Source organism: Callorhinchus milii, unplaced genomic scaffold (genome assembly GCF_018977255.1).
Source record: "Callorhinchus milii isolate IMCB2004 unplaced genomic scaffold, IMCB_Cmil_1.0 Scaffold8, whole genome shotgun sequence".
Classification (NCBI taxonomy): domain Eukaryota; kingdom Metazoa; phylum Chordata; class Chondrichthyes; order Chimaeriformes; family Callorhinchidae; genus Callorhinchus; species Callorhinchus milii.
Genome location: NW_024704749.1, coordinates 23,127,018 through 23,142,285, shown reverse-complemented (window position 1 = coordinate 23,142,285; position 15,268 = coordinate 23,127,018). Strand labels below are relative to the sequence as shown.

General features: G+C 45.6%; 1 protein-coding gene across 1 annotated transcript in view; it reads right to left on the bottom strand.

Moving 5' to 3' along the window:
- The window catches only part of LOC121849585 (GTPase-activating protein and VPS9 domain-containing protein 1-like), a 39,719-nt gene extending 30,336 nt beyond the window's left edge, over positions 1-9,383 (bottom strand). Inside the window, exon 1 of the mRNA XM_042337673.1 lies at positions 9,253-9,383. The gene's annotated coding sequence lies outside the window, so the exon portion shown is untranslated. The remainder of the gene's footprint in view (positions 1-9,252) is intronic.
- Positions 9,384-15,268: the final 5,885 nt, after the last annotated feature.

Genomic DNA, 15,268 nt, shown 5'->3' with positions numbered 1-15,268 from the left:
CTCATCAAATATTTTCTTCTGATCAGCGGGACAACAACCACAAATGAAAAGCTCAATCGGCATTTCTCCCAATAAGGTAGTTTGATGTGTCCAGCTTATACCGCCAACAGGTGCACATGGTACAGAAGACAGGGCCGTGGCATTATGTCACAGCTTCTATCATGTTACTTTGCCTGAAATAAACTACAGTAATAATAATTACGTGCCAAGATTTTTGTCAAAGCCTTTTTGAGTACTTTGATCAATACCATTTTACAGCATGTAGTAGAATAAAAGTTTCTTTTCTTCTACGAATGTGTTGTTAATCCTGACAAATGGACAGATTAGCCAATCAAATATTTCACCTCAAACAAATCATTTTATTGGTTCCTATTTAATTTCTTTTAATCAAAAAATCTAATTTATTTAAATTTTGCTACATACCAGATCCACAAAACCATGATTTAAACGCAATCATTTTCCTCATTCCACCCAACTGTAGGATTGCAGAGAACAAAGTGCCCCCTGTCCGAGGATGTTTCTTTACAACAAGTTGCATTTATATAGCGCCCTTCACGTCTGGTAACATCCCAGAGCATTCGACGATAGCGAAGTCTAACTCTGAGCCAGGGGAAGAGGGAGGTGACCATAAGCACGATCAAAAAGGAAGATCTTTAGGCGGGATTTGAAGGAGGGGAGGGAAGGGGCAAGGCGGAGGGATTGAGGAAAAGAGTTCCAGAGTTTCGGGACGTAGTGGCTCAAGACACAGCCAGCGATAGTGGAGCGGAGAGGACGAAGAACAAACAGTACAAAATCTGAGGATCATATATGGAAACGAGTTTCCTTGGGTGTCCAGAGATTTATTATTGAAATACTGATAGTAATAACAGTTTCTCTGTTTCTTTTAACAATTATTTTAAATCGGTGTCCTTGGGTTACCGACCCACCCGCCAGTGCAAATAGTTTCTCCTTATTCACCCTATCGAATCCCCTCATAATTTTGAAAACTTCTATTACATCTCCTCTTAACCTTCTCTGCTCCAAGAATAATCCTAGCTTTTCTAGCCTCTCCTTAACATAGAATCATAGAATCGTACAACACAAAAAGAGGCCATTCGGCCCATCGAGTCTGTGCCGGCTCTTTGAAACGAGCAATGTAATGTCAATCCCACTCCCCAGCCTTTTCCCCATAACCCTGCAAACCCGTCCTCCTCAAATACCCATCCACCGCGTTTTTAAAAGTTGTTATCGAATCGGCCTCGACCGCCCTTTCAGGCAATGCGTTCCAGATTCAAACAACTCGCTGCGTGAAAAAATTTCTTCTCACCTCCCCTCTGCTTCTTTTAGAAACTATTTTAAATCTGTGACCTCGAGTCACCGACACACCCACCAGTGGAAACAGTTTTCTCTTTCTAACCTATCAAATGCCCTCATGATTTTGAAAACCTCTATTAGGTCTCCTCGTAACTTTCTCTGCTCCAATGAGAATAATCCCGGCCTCTCTCGCCTTTCTTCATAATCAAGGTCCCTCATTCCTGGTACCATCCTCGTAAATCTCCTCTGCACCCTTTCCAATGCCTTAACATCTTTCCTATAGTGTGGTGCCCAGAACTGGGCGCAGTATTCTAACTGAGGCCAAACCAGTGTTTTATATAGGTCAATCATAACCTCCTGATTCTTGTACTCTACGCCCCTCTGTTCCTTCATCCCCTTAAGATTGTATTACCAGCCTATATTGCCTCCCTTCATTCTTTCTTCCAAAATGCATTACTTCGCATTTCTCGATATTGAAATTCATCTGCCATGTGTCGCCCATTTTACCGTTCTGTCTATGTCTTCCTGCAGTTGGCTACTACCTTCTCACTGTTTACTACCCTACCTAACTTTGTGTCGTCCGCAAACTTGGAAATGGTACTTGCTATACCCAAGTCCAGATCATTTATGTACATTAAGAAGAGCAGTGGTCCTAATACTGATCCCTGGGGGACGCCACTGTACACTTCCCTCCAGTCAGAAAAGCAGCCGTTCACCACAACTCTCTGCTTTCTGTCTCCCAGTCAGTTCTGGATCCGCTGCCACTGTCCCTTTTATATCATGGGCTTCTATTTTTCTTGCAAGTCTTTTATGTGGCACTTTGTCAAATGGCTTTTGAAAGTCCATATAAACTACATCTACTGCACTATCTTCATCCACCCTCTCCGTTACCTCATCGAAAAATTCTATTAGATTTGTTAGACAAGATTTGCTTTTAACAAATCCGTGCAGCTGTCCCTAATTAACCCATATTCTTCTAAGTGAAGATTTATTCTCGGATTATAGTCTCCAGGAGTTTCCCCACTACTGATGTTAGGCTGACGGGCCTGTAGTTCCCAGGTTTGTCCGTCTGTCCCTTTTTGTACAGCGGAGTCACATTGGCCACTCTCCAGTCCTCGGGCACCACTCCTGTGTCCAACAAAGATTGAAAAATTGTAGCCAAAGCCTCCGCTATTTGTACCCGTGCCTCCCATAGTACCCTTGGCTGCATCCCGTCCGGACCGGGCGACTTGTCTACCTTGAGCCCAGTCAACCTTTTCAGTACTTCTTCTCTGTTTATACTTATCCTATCCATTCCCTGTACCCTCTCCTCCGGCATTTGGTGCATCCACTTCTTTTGTGAAGACAGATGCAAAGTACTCATCCAGTACATCAGCCATGCCCTCTGCCTCCACAATAAGATTTCCGCCTTGGTCCTTAATTGGCCCCACACTACCTTTGACTAACCTTTTTTTCTTGATACGTTTGTAAAATATTTTAGAATTCCCTTTAATGTTACCCTCTAACCTTTTTTTGTGTAATCTTTTTGCCCCTCTGATTTCCTTTTTCAGTTCTCTTCTGTACTTCCTATATTCTATTTGGTTGTCTTCTGTATCTTGGGTTTGACATTTGTCATACGCCTCCTTTTTCTGCTTCATTCTAGACACAATTACCTTCGTCATCCAGGGAGGTTTGGATGCCCTACTTTTCCCTTTTGTGGGAATGTATTTGTTCTGTTCCCGAGCTATCTCATCCTTGAAGACTTCCCACTGTTCTTTCGTCGTTTTACCTGCCAATCTTTTTTTCCAGTCCACCTTGGCCAGGTCTCCCCTTAACTCATTGAAATTAGCCCTCTTCCAGTTGAGTATCTTCACCTTTGATGGTTCCTTGTCCTTTTCCATATGCACTCTGAATCTAATGATGTTGTGATCACTATTGCCCAGATGCTCTCCCACTGAAACCTGCTCCACTTGTCCTACTTCATTCCCCAGAACAAGATCCAGCTCTGCTTCCTTCCTCGTTGGGCTGGAAACGTACTGATCAAGAAAGTTGTCCTGTATGCATTTTAGGAATCTTTCCCCCTCCTTGCCCTTTGCGCTGTTGTTTTGCCAGTCTATGTTGGGATAATTAAAGTCCCCATTATCACGACTCTATTGGCCTTGCATCTGTCTGAGATCTGCTTGCAGATCTGCTCATCTATTTCCTTCCCACTATTTGGTGGTCTATAGTATAACCCTCCCAGGGTAACAGCTCCTTTTTTGTTCCTTAACTCTAACCAGATAGATTCTGTTTTGGGGCCCTCCAGCACCTCGACTCTTTCCACGGCTATAACCGTATCCTTGATTAAAGTTGCCACACCCCCTCCTTTTTTTCTTTCCCTATCCCTCCTGAATATATTATAGCCAGGAATATTCAGCTCCCATTCCTGTCCTTGTTTGAGCCAAGTCTCTGTTACTGCTACTACATCATATGACCACTTGAGCTGCAACTCACCAATCTTGTTTGCTAAACTCTGTGCATTTAGGCACATGCACTCCAAGACCGACTTGACCTGTTCTGCACTTCCCCCCGCTTTATTTCTTCATTTTCTTGCCTTTGTTTTTTGCATTCCCTTCCCCCGTCAAAACTAGTTTAAACCCTCCCCAACAGCATTAGATAGCCTGTCTGCAAGGACATTCGCCCCAGCCCTGTTTAGGTGTAACCCATCCATATGGTACAGGTCCCACCTGCCCCAGAACTGGTCCCAATGATCCAGAAACCTGAAGCCCTCTTTTCTGGACCATTTTTCCAGCCAAGCATTCATATGCTTGATCTTACCATTTTGGTATTTATTTGTCCGAGGCACAGGGAGTAATCCAGAGATCACCACCTGGATGTTCTATTCTTTAGCTTGTTCCCCAGTTTTTGATATTCACCCTGTAGCATGCCAGCCCTTTTTTTTACCAATATCATGGATCCCAACTTGGACCACCACTTCTGGATGTTCCCCTTCCCCCTGAAGAATTTTATCCACCCGTTCTGTGATGTCTAAGACCGTTGCACCAGGGAGGCAACATACTATCCTAGACTCCCATCTTCTGTTGCAGAAACGCCTGTCTATACCTCTCACTGTTGTATCCCCTATGACAACAGCATTGCTCCTGTTACCTATGTCCTCCTGTTCAACCAATCTGTTTTTACTGTCCTCCCTGGAGATATCAACACTCTCAATGTTCCATATAGAGTACTGGTTTGAGAGTGCTACACTATTGGGGGCATTCTGCCCTGCCCGTCCCCTCTTCCTACCGTGCCGGATAGTCACCCAGTCATTTTCCCTCTGAACCCTCGGTGGCTGTGGGGTATAATTGGAGTCCCTTATTCCTGGTACCATCCTGGTAAATCTCCTTTGCACCCTCTCCAATGCCTTGACATCCTTCCTGAAGCATGGGGCCCAGAACTGAACACAGTTTCCAGCTGAGGCCTAACCAGTGTTTTATAAAGGTCATCATAATTTCCTGACCTTTGCAGTCTATGCCCCTATTTATAAAGCCCAGTATTCCGTATGCTTTTTATGATTTATCTCCTGTAACAAGTGACTTAAAAGTAGCCATTCGAGTCTGTGTCTTTCTTCTGGTGAAATGTCTCAAGAGAGCAACAAAACTCCTATAATCACATGCTATTAAGAGCCAAACAATGTGACTGGTAAGAATTTGTTGATAATATTCAAAGATACAATTTAGGTTCTCATTCTATTTAGACTGGTAACATGAAAGACTAGATCAGCAATCCTACTGAAACAAAAAATTAGAGGATATAGAAGCTGTACTGAGATAAGTACCAATTTCTCTCACTGGCCTGCATTAGTCAAGCAACTCTGGTCATGGAAACCTTCTGTGACTCAATAAGTTAATGTCAAAACATATTCTGAAATAAGTCTTTGCCAAAAACTGGAAGTCATTACAAAATTCAGAACTAATATTTAAATGACTGAACAAACATAAGATGTATGTTTTATGTACACTTTATGTTTTTTCACCCTTATATTTTAAGATTCTCCCAATATCATACAGCAACCTGGCTCAGTTGGTAGCACTCTTGCCTCTGTGTCAGAAGGTTGTAAGTTCAAGCCCCATGTCAGGACTTTAAACTCCTCAGGCTGACCCTGCTTGGGGAACTCTACAGTGTTGGAGGTGCAATTTCTGATGAAGTGTTAAACTAAGTGCCGTCTGTCTATCTATCAGTTGGCGCAATTGGAAAAAAAAAGCAACAAGTTTCTCTAGGTGTGGTGAAATATAGAAATAGGAGTAGGCTGTTCAGCCCCTCAATCCTGTTCTGCTATTTTATAAGATCATGGCTGATTTGTACCTCAAGTCCAGTTACCCGTCCTTGCCCCGTATCCTTTAATACCCAAATACCTATCTATCTTGGCCATCAATCCCCCAAAATAAATTTGGTCACTAACTTCACAGAGGATTGCAGGACATTGTTTTGTGCAAACTGGCTGCTGCATTGACCCACAAAATACAAAGCCACTACACTTTACAGTTAATCCTGTGAAGTGCCACTCCTGACGTGAAAGACACTGTATCAAATGTACGGGAACAAAATAATTAATTTCAGACAGTAGTGAGTTAAATATGTACCTTCCATTCCCAATGTGTAATGATTTGTGGAAGAATTTGAAAAAAGGTGCCTCAACCTCTAATTATCCTTCCTCAGAGGAAGTAACCAACACTTGTTCGATACCACACAAACATTGGACAATTGCAGGCGTGAAGCTGAATCCTTCTACCCAAATGCATCATGTACAGTGCCACTTTCTACTCCTCACAAAAGTATTATATTTAATGGATGTTCTTCCGGCACTTAAAGCTTCAAACTCATATTTCATTCATTTATTAAATGGGATTGCTCTTCAACTCATTCTGCTCGTCTCTTTTCTTTCTCCCACAATTTGCCTCTGATATAGAACACTAAAAATAAAAATATTACACATGGAAACCATGCACTCCTAAGTGGTTGGATGGATGTGATCCACAAAAGGTCTGATCTCAGTCAGACCATTTATCAAGAGGTTAGTTGGTTCCGCAGAGATAGCAGCAATGAGAAGTTACCTGCATCACCTTTCAAATACTTCCAAGCACAATAGCACTGGTAGAAATACTAGGAAAAGGTATTGATTCACAGGGAAATAAATACATAGTGGATGGTAAACCTCGGATAACAGCATGCTAATAATAATGTTTTACGTATTCTACAAGTACATAAAACAAAAGTCTTATCAATAGAAAGTGTGAAATTCAACATGCAATTGTTGAACAGTTGGGCAGTACCTTTCTCATAGGTTGAACATTGTTAAGTGCTTCCCAAAGATGACTGAGGTCCACTAAACAGGGAGGAAAGGATGGGCAGTCAAGCCATTGACTAAAAGCACTGTAGACTTTGAAGGCTATGAGAGAAGATGCAAGATGCTTTTGGGCACAGTGATGGGGCTGAGAGAGAGAGTAAGGAATGAACAGTATACCAAAGCCACATGAGTAGAGAAAGGTTGGAGGAGATTCCAAAGGCAACTGAAATCACAGTTTATGGAAACGCTATAGAAACAAAACCCTAGCACCGTGTCCGTAAAATGACACCCAATGGTAGATTTTACTGTGTTTTAGATGATGGCTTAATTCTAGTTAATTGCATCCTTTCTTGCCTATTGCTCTGGTGAGCTTTTACAATATTACCACAGAAATACTCTTCAATGCTAACTTTTCACATGCAAATTAAAAACTGATAAGGTCGTACAGTTTGGGAAATAACAACAGAAACAATTTGCATTTACACAGCGCCCTCCAACACGGGCGGGCAGTGTCACGCAGCTCTTAACAGTGGCGGAGCTTGACAGCGAGGTGGGGGGAAAGGAGAGGGAACCCGTAAACACAGTCAGAGAGTAAGGTCTGACACATCCAACGATGGAACAAACATCAGAATAATTATGATTGAGTAAGAATGACACGCAGTCCCAAATGTCACCACACATTTTTCAATGCACAAAAGTCAATACAAGTGAACAAAATGCTGATGAAACATTTGTTCCAAACACACTGGATTCTGGCTGGAAGGAGAGAGGGAGGGGCAGGTGAGGGTACGTGTGTATTGAGGGAGTATGTGTGTGTTGGGAAAGATGGGGTGTGTGTGTGTGTTGAGTGGGGGGTGTGGGCGTGTGTGCGTTGGGGAAGATGAGGGAGTGTGTGAGTTGAGGGGGGGAGATGAGGGTATATGTGTGTATGTGCGGGGGAGATGAGGGTGGGTGTGTTGAGAGGTGTTTGTGTTGAGTGGGGGGGGGGAAGTGTGGTGGGGGGGATGAGGGTGTGTGTTGGGGGAGATGAGGGTGTGTGTTGGGAGGAGATGAGGGTGTGTGTTGGGGGGGGTTGCGGGTGTGTGTTGGGGGAGATGAGGGTGTGTGTTGGGGGAGATGAGGGTGTGTGTTGGGGGAGATGAGGGTGTGTGTTGGGGGGAGATGAGGGTGTGTGTTGGGGAGATGAGGGTGTGTGTGTTGAGGGGGGTGCGGGTGTGTGTTGGGGGGAGATGAGGGTGTGTGTTGGGGGAGATGAGGGTGTGTGTTGGGGGAGATGAGGGTGTGTGTTGGGGGAGATGAGGGTGTGTGTTGGGGGAGATGAGGGTGTGTGTGTTGAGGGGGAGATGAGGGTGTGTGTTGGGGGATGAGGGTGTGTGTTGGGGGGAGATGAGGGTGTGTGTGTTGAGGGGGGTGCGGGTGTGTGTTGGGGGGAGATGAGGGTGTGTGTTGGGGGAGATGAGGGTGTGTGTTGGGGGAGATGAGGGTGTGTGTGTTGAGGGGGGGTCGGGTGTGTGTTGGGGGAGATGAGGGTGTGTGTTGGAGGAGATGAGGGTGTGTGTTGAGGGGAGATGAGGGTGTGTGTTGGGGAGATGAGGGTGTGTGTTGGGGAGATGAGGGTGTGTGTGTTGAGGGGGGTGCGGGTGTGTGTTGGGGGAGATGAGGGTGTGTGTTGGGGGAGATGAGGGTGTGTGTTGGAGGAGATGAGGGTGTGTGTGTTGAGGGGGGTGCGGGTGTGTTGGGGGAGATGAGGGTGTGTGTTGGAGGAGATGAGGGTGTGTGTGTTGAGGGGGGTGCGGGTGTGTGTTGGGGGAGATGAGGGTGTGTGTTGGGGGAGATGAGGGTGTGTGTGTTGAGGGGGGGTGCGGGTGTGTGTTGGGGGAGATGAGGGTGTGTGTTGGGGGAGATGAGGGTGTGTGTTGGGGGAGATGAGGGTGTGTGTTGGGGGAGATGAGGGTGTGTGTGTTGGGGGGAGATGAGGGTGTGTGTGTTGAGGGGAGATGAGGGTGTGTGTTGGGGGAGATGAGGGTGTGTGTTGGGGGAGATGAGGGTGTGTGTGTTGAGGGGGGTGCGGGTGTGTGTTGGGGGGAGATGAGGGTGTGTGTTGGGGGGAGATGAGGGTGTGTGTTGGGGGAGATGAGGGTGTGTGTGTTGAGGGGGGGTGCGGGTGTGTGTTGGGGGAGATGAGGGTGTGTGTTGGGGGAGATGAGGGTGTGTGTTGAGGGGGGTGCGGGTGTGTGTTGGGGGAGAGGAGGGTGTGTGTTGGGGGAGATGAGGGTGTGTGTTGGGGGGGGGGGGGTTGCTATGTGTTGACAGCTGCACAGACAGACTGACTGACAGGCTCAGGGCCGGCGGGCGCTGTGAGGCGGAAACCCTCGGGCTCCGCTCAGTGTCCCCACCAACCGTCCAGCCCAGGGCAGCCTGGCCGGGCACAGGGGGACAGAGCGGTGTCTCTATTCTAGGCCGCGTTTACTCAGGTACCGGGCACCTGAAGCCCACCCGCCCGCCTCCCTCAGGCACTCGGTAACCGCCGCCTAGCGCGCGGGTGGCAACTAGGCCTCAGGCTGGAGTGCGGGCGGGCGGGCGGGAGTGTGTGTGTGACAGGGAGGGGAGGAGGGGGCTGCGGCCTGTTGCTGTTGCTGGTCCCGGTGACATACCTGATAGCGAGGCCGCCTTTTGTCCCTCCGCCTCACGGCGTCTCGGCGCCAAACTCCGGCTCCCGCAGCAGCGCGCGCCTCCACAGCCACCCGCCGGCGGCCACCACCAGCGCCACTGCGCATGCGCTGACCACCCCGTCCCACTGCGCACGCGCTGACACCGACGCGCCGCTCACGGCATTCTGGGACTTGTAGTCTCTCTCTCTCACTGTTTGTGTTTGCAATTCTAAACCAAGAGTTTTATTTATTAATTTATTTGTGTTTTGATTCCAGGATTAGGTGACGAGGGAGAGAGAGATTCCAGGAATTCTCATTGTGATGCTTAAGCACGGTGATGGGTTTCCATGTATCAGACACACGGGTGATCACGGTGATGGGTTTCCATGTGTCAGTCACACGGGTGATCATGGTGATGGGTTTCCATATGTCAGACACACGGGTGATCATGGTGATGGGTTTCCATGTGTCAGTCACACGGGTGATCGTGGTGATGGGTTTCCATGTGTCAGGTACACAGGTGATCATGGTGATGGGTTTCCATGTGTCAGACACACGGGTGATCGTGGTGATGGTTTCCATGTGTCAAGCACACAGGTGATCATGGTGATGGGTTTCCATGTGTCAGACACACGGGTGATCGTGGTGATGGGTTTCCATGTGTCAAGCACACAGGTGATCATGGTGATGGGTTTCCATGTGTCAGACACACGGGTGGTTATGGTGATGTGTGTCCATGTGTGTGTCAGATATACGACTGATGATGATGATGGGTTTCTGTGTGTCAGACACACGGCTGATCATAGTGATGGGTTTCCGTATCAGTCAGACACCCACTGTGACGGGTTTCTGCGTATCAGACACCCACAGATATAGCTGGTGGCTAGCCCTCTTAACAGAGTGTGCTGACATATTGCACTACAGAATGGTAGGACACAGTACCGTTTCATACAGCAAGTTCCTGTTATCTCACACCATCTGAGAGGGCATCAGGAGGGTCACACGAGAGGCCAGAGTGAATGACATACGAGGATGATCTCGATCTACTGTGGGAGCTTGTGCTGGCTGGCATTTTGGACCCAATATCCTCCACCTACAGATGCTCAGTTATAATAATATAATAATAATCCTTGCATTTCATATAGCGCTTTTCACATCTTCTCGATATCTCAAAGCGCTTCACAGAATAGACTATAAACAACAACAACAACAAGATTCCATTTATAGAGCGCCTTTCACGTCGGAAGGACGTCTCAAAGCACTGGACAGTTAGGTCAGGACCCGAGCAGGGGGGAAATGGTCAGGGGGAGGGAAGGGAGGGAGCGAGGAGGGGAGAACTGAATTGACTGTATATTTGTGGGCGAAACGAGGCAGCCAATTGCACACAGCAGTTTCACACAAACAGTCATGGATTGAAAATGACCAATTTATTATTGGTTTTGTTTTGGAGGGATTATTATTAGGTGTGTGGAGTAAGGAAACTTGCCCAAGGTTTCGCCCTGCCTGGAATTGAACCCAGGTGTCTCGCTTGCAAGGCGAGTGCTCTAACCACTGAACTACAGTTAACTTTCAAAGGAAATAAATAACTAGCATTTGTATACTGCTTTCTCAGGACCAAACATCTCAAAGCAATTTGCAATATAACCATCATTTCTTAAATAAAAACAGAAGTCACTGGGAACACTCAGCAGGTCAGGCAGCATCAGCGCTTTGGGACGTCCTCCCGATGTGAAAGGCGCTCTATAAATGTAATTTTGTTGTGTTGTATGGAGAGATGGAAGTGAGTTAACATTTCAGAACTTAACGAGTTCTGATGAAAGGTAATTGACCTGAAATGTTAACTCAATTTCCTCTCTCCATAGGTGCTGCCTGACCTACTAAGTGTTCCCAGCGACTGTTTTTATTTCAGATTCCAGCATCTGCAGTATTTTGCTTTTTACTATCATAAGAACATAAGAAATAGGAGCAGGAGTAGGCTATTCGTCCCCTCGAGCCTGCCCCGCCATTTAATAAGATCGTGGATCTTCTAAACTAATTCCATTCACCCGCCCTATCCCCATATCCCTTAATCCCTTTAGTTTTTAAAAATCTATCGATCTCAGTCTTGAATATGTTCAATGACTGAGCATCCACAGCCTTCTGGGGTAGAGAATTTTATAAATTCACTAACTTCTGAGTGAAGAAATATTTTCTCAATGCAGTTCTAAAAGGCTGACCTTTAATCCTGAGACTATGACCCCTAGTTTTAGATTCTTCAACCAGGGGAAACAATCTAACACTATCTACCCTGTCAAGACCCTTAAGAATCTTATAGGTTTCTATACGATCACCTCTAATTCTTCTATATTCTAGAATATAGGCCTAGTCTACTCAACCTCTCCTTGTAGGTCAAACCCCTCATTCCAGGAACCAACCTAGTGAACCAACATTGCACCGCCCTCTAAAGCAAGTATATCCTTTTTAAGATAAGGAGACCAAAACTGCACACAATATTCTAGGTGTGGTCTCACCAAGGCCCTATACAATTACAGCAAGACTTCCCTACTCTTGTAGTCTAACCACTTTGCAATAAATGCTAACATGCTATTAGCCTTTCTAATTGCTTGCTGTACCTGCATACTAATTTTCTGTGATTGGTGTACAAGGACACCTAAATCCCTCTGAATACTAACACCATCTAGTCTCTCCCCCTCCAGAAAACAATCTGCTTTTCTATTTTTTCTACCAAGGTGAATAACTTCACACTTCCCCACATTATACTCCATCTGCCACCTTCTTGCCCACTCACTTAACCTGTCTATATCCGTTTGTATCCTCCTTGTGTCCTCCTCACAGCTTACTTTCCCACCGAGCTTTGTATCATCCGTGAATTTAGATACATTAAGCTCTATATCCTCATCTAAGTCATTGATGTAGACTGTGAACAGTTGAGGTCCAAGCACTGATCCTTGCGGCACTTCACTAGTCACAACCTGCCAATCTGAGAAGGACCCTTTTATCCCTACTATCAAACGCAAGGATTATTATTATTATTACTTTCGGTTTTCTGCCTGTTAACCACTCTTCGATCCATGCTAATATATTACCCTTAATTCCATGAGCCCTAATCTTATGTCACAACTTTTTATGTGGCACCTTATCGAATGCCTTCTGAAATACACTACATCCACTGGTTCCCCCCTTTCTAACCTGCTAGTTACATCTTCAAAAAACTCTAAAAGATATGTTAAACATTTCTTTATTGTTTAAAAAATTACATGAACGACTATAAATATATTCCATTTCTTTTTTGATGAACATCCTTCATTGCTGGAATTTCTCAAATATCTCTCATACTGTTTTGCTGCTTATTTTTGCAACACTTTTGGAAATAGAGGAGTATAGGAAAGGTTCTAGGAGGGGTGGAGGCTCGTGGGGTGTCTAAACACCAACACAAATGGCCTGTTTTGCTGCACTAAGGTTCTATCTCATTCTGCTTGCTGCTGTCTCTTGGTGCCTTGTTCCCACTTTCAGCCAAGTCACGACACCTTGCAATGCAGGCATCTCTGCTGCTCCTCACAAGACTGCTTCCTGACACTTTTAGCACTTTCTATGGGGTGGAACTGGCATTAACAGACGTTAATCCCATCTGTCACAGAGCACTGTCATAAAGGGCTCCCTCTAGCAGTCACAATGAGAAGCCGCTACCCAGGCTGAAATGAAATAAGTAAATAATAATGCTTACGTTTCATTCATTGCCTTTCAAGTCAGGAGGATGCCTCAAAGTGCTTCAGAGGATTTCCTGTAAAGTGCAGTGACTGGGTATTTTCTAGGAAAAAACAGCAGCCAATTTATGCACAGCGATGGCCTGCAAATAGCTATGAAGTGCACAACAATTTTATATTAGCTTCAAACACATGGATCACTACCTGGGATCAATAGCTGCCCCTATTTGCCCAATTATTATTTATTACTGTTTGCATCTCTCCACCAACCATGCAGAGAATTCTCCTTTTGACTTTCATTCATAAACATTTTTTGCCAGTGTCCAGGCTACTGAAGGGAGTCCAGGTGAATAACCCCACAGATAAAATTGATCATTCACTTCATTGCTGTTTGATTGGCTGCCGTTTGCTGTCAAAATACACAGTCATTACACTTTACAGTAAATTCTGTGAGACACTTTAAGACATTTTCCTGACATGAAAGGCTTCCTTACATTTGATAAATGTAAGGATTAATATTTTTAGGATTTACTACCGTTACACTTTGCTTGAAGAGAGTTGCTTTGAGAATCTGGTGATTATACATTCTGATATGAGTTGTTTTGGTTTTGGCTGACAAGCTGTCACAGATGGTAACAGAAAGGAGCAGGAGTGTTGGCTTTTACTTTGTCCGACTGATACTGGGGAACCGCTGGACAAAACAGGAAGAACATCCATACCTTTGTCTGCACTATCCACCTGTGTCATGTCCTACCCTAAGATCCGTCCTCCCAAAGTGGTAGTGGATCTGTAGATGTCACTCCAGTGGCAAGAATATCTTCTGTTTGTGATTACTGTAAAATTAACCAAAATGTTTCTTTTCATCAAAAGCCAAGAGGGACTGTGTAACAGTTTTCTTAAACACCCACTGCAAACTTTTATTGAGAGTCAGTACCACGGATTATTTGAAAAGGGAATCAGATGAATGCTTGACGACAAAATGAAGGTTACAGAGGGATGAGCAGGAGAATGATTATATGGAGAATAATCTCAGTGGTTTAAGTGTAGAACAAACACCAGCACAGAATTGATGGATCAAACGACTTGTTCTGTCCCTCTCATTCTGTCACTCCAGGATTCCGGCACCACAGCCTTGCGCTGTTCTGTGATTGGCCTCTAGATGGCGGCTGATACTCGGTGTGAGCCGAACTCGGCAATGCCGGGGCTCAGTGCAGGTTCCTGTCCGCAGGTGTCTTCATGTTGAAAAAGGAATTTTCCCAACTGGGACTTCCCAGTCCGTCAGGGCTTTGGCTTGCAGGGTTGATTGAGGACCTGCCGGCACCTCCACATCTCGATGAAAAACCAACCATCAACCATCACGACTGCAGACTTCATCAGACCAGCTCCTGTTTTCTCACAGCATATTAACATGCATCGTTAGACATTGTACGTTTCTCTCTCTGGTTTGCTGCTTTATATGAATCTGTGTATTATTCTGTACTTCATCCATAGGTTTTCTTGCTCTACATTGATTTTTTTGTAGAACCAGCAGAAATCTATGACCCAAGTAGAAGGCCATTTAACCCATTAATAATAATACAACAAAATTACATTTGTATGCCACCTTTCACGTTGCGAGGACGTCCCAAGGCGCTGGACAATCAGCGTTTCAGAGCCAAGCTGGAGGTCGGGATCGGAGAGGGTGGAGGGCAGGATGGGAAGGAGGGTGATCGAAGGCATGGTGGAAGAAGAAGAGGATTTTGAGACGGGTCTTGAAGGAGGCAAGGAAAAAAAATAAAATGCAAAATACTAAAGACACTGGAAATCTGAAACAAAAACAGAGATCCTTGGGAACACTCAGCAGGTCAGGTAGCATCTATGGAGAAAGGAAAGTGGATCCACTTTTTGGGTCCACAACCCTTCGTCAGAACTGAGGGATGTTGGGAGAGATTTTAAGGACTAACAGAGAGGGGGGAGGCGGGGCAAGAAAGACAAAGGAGAAAATGGGGTAGAAGACAGGGGAAGATGGGTTAAACCCTGTCCAGCTTTTAACCCATCACCACCTGTCCTCTAACCCATTTTCACGTCAGGAGTAAGTCCCAAGGCGTTTCACAATATAATATAAAGTGAATTTATGGTTCACAGGCTGATGCTTCCCCACTAATCGCTCGCTCCTGGTCTCTGCGTGTGCATTTTGGATGCTGCCCCGATCTGAGCCACACCCCCTGAAAATGTTCCAGCTCCCAGCCCCCACATCCCGCTACTCCCGCTCTGTCCTTCTCTCCCACTGCCCTCCTCGCCTTCTCTCTCTCCTGGACCCCACCATTATCTCCCTC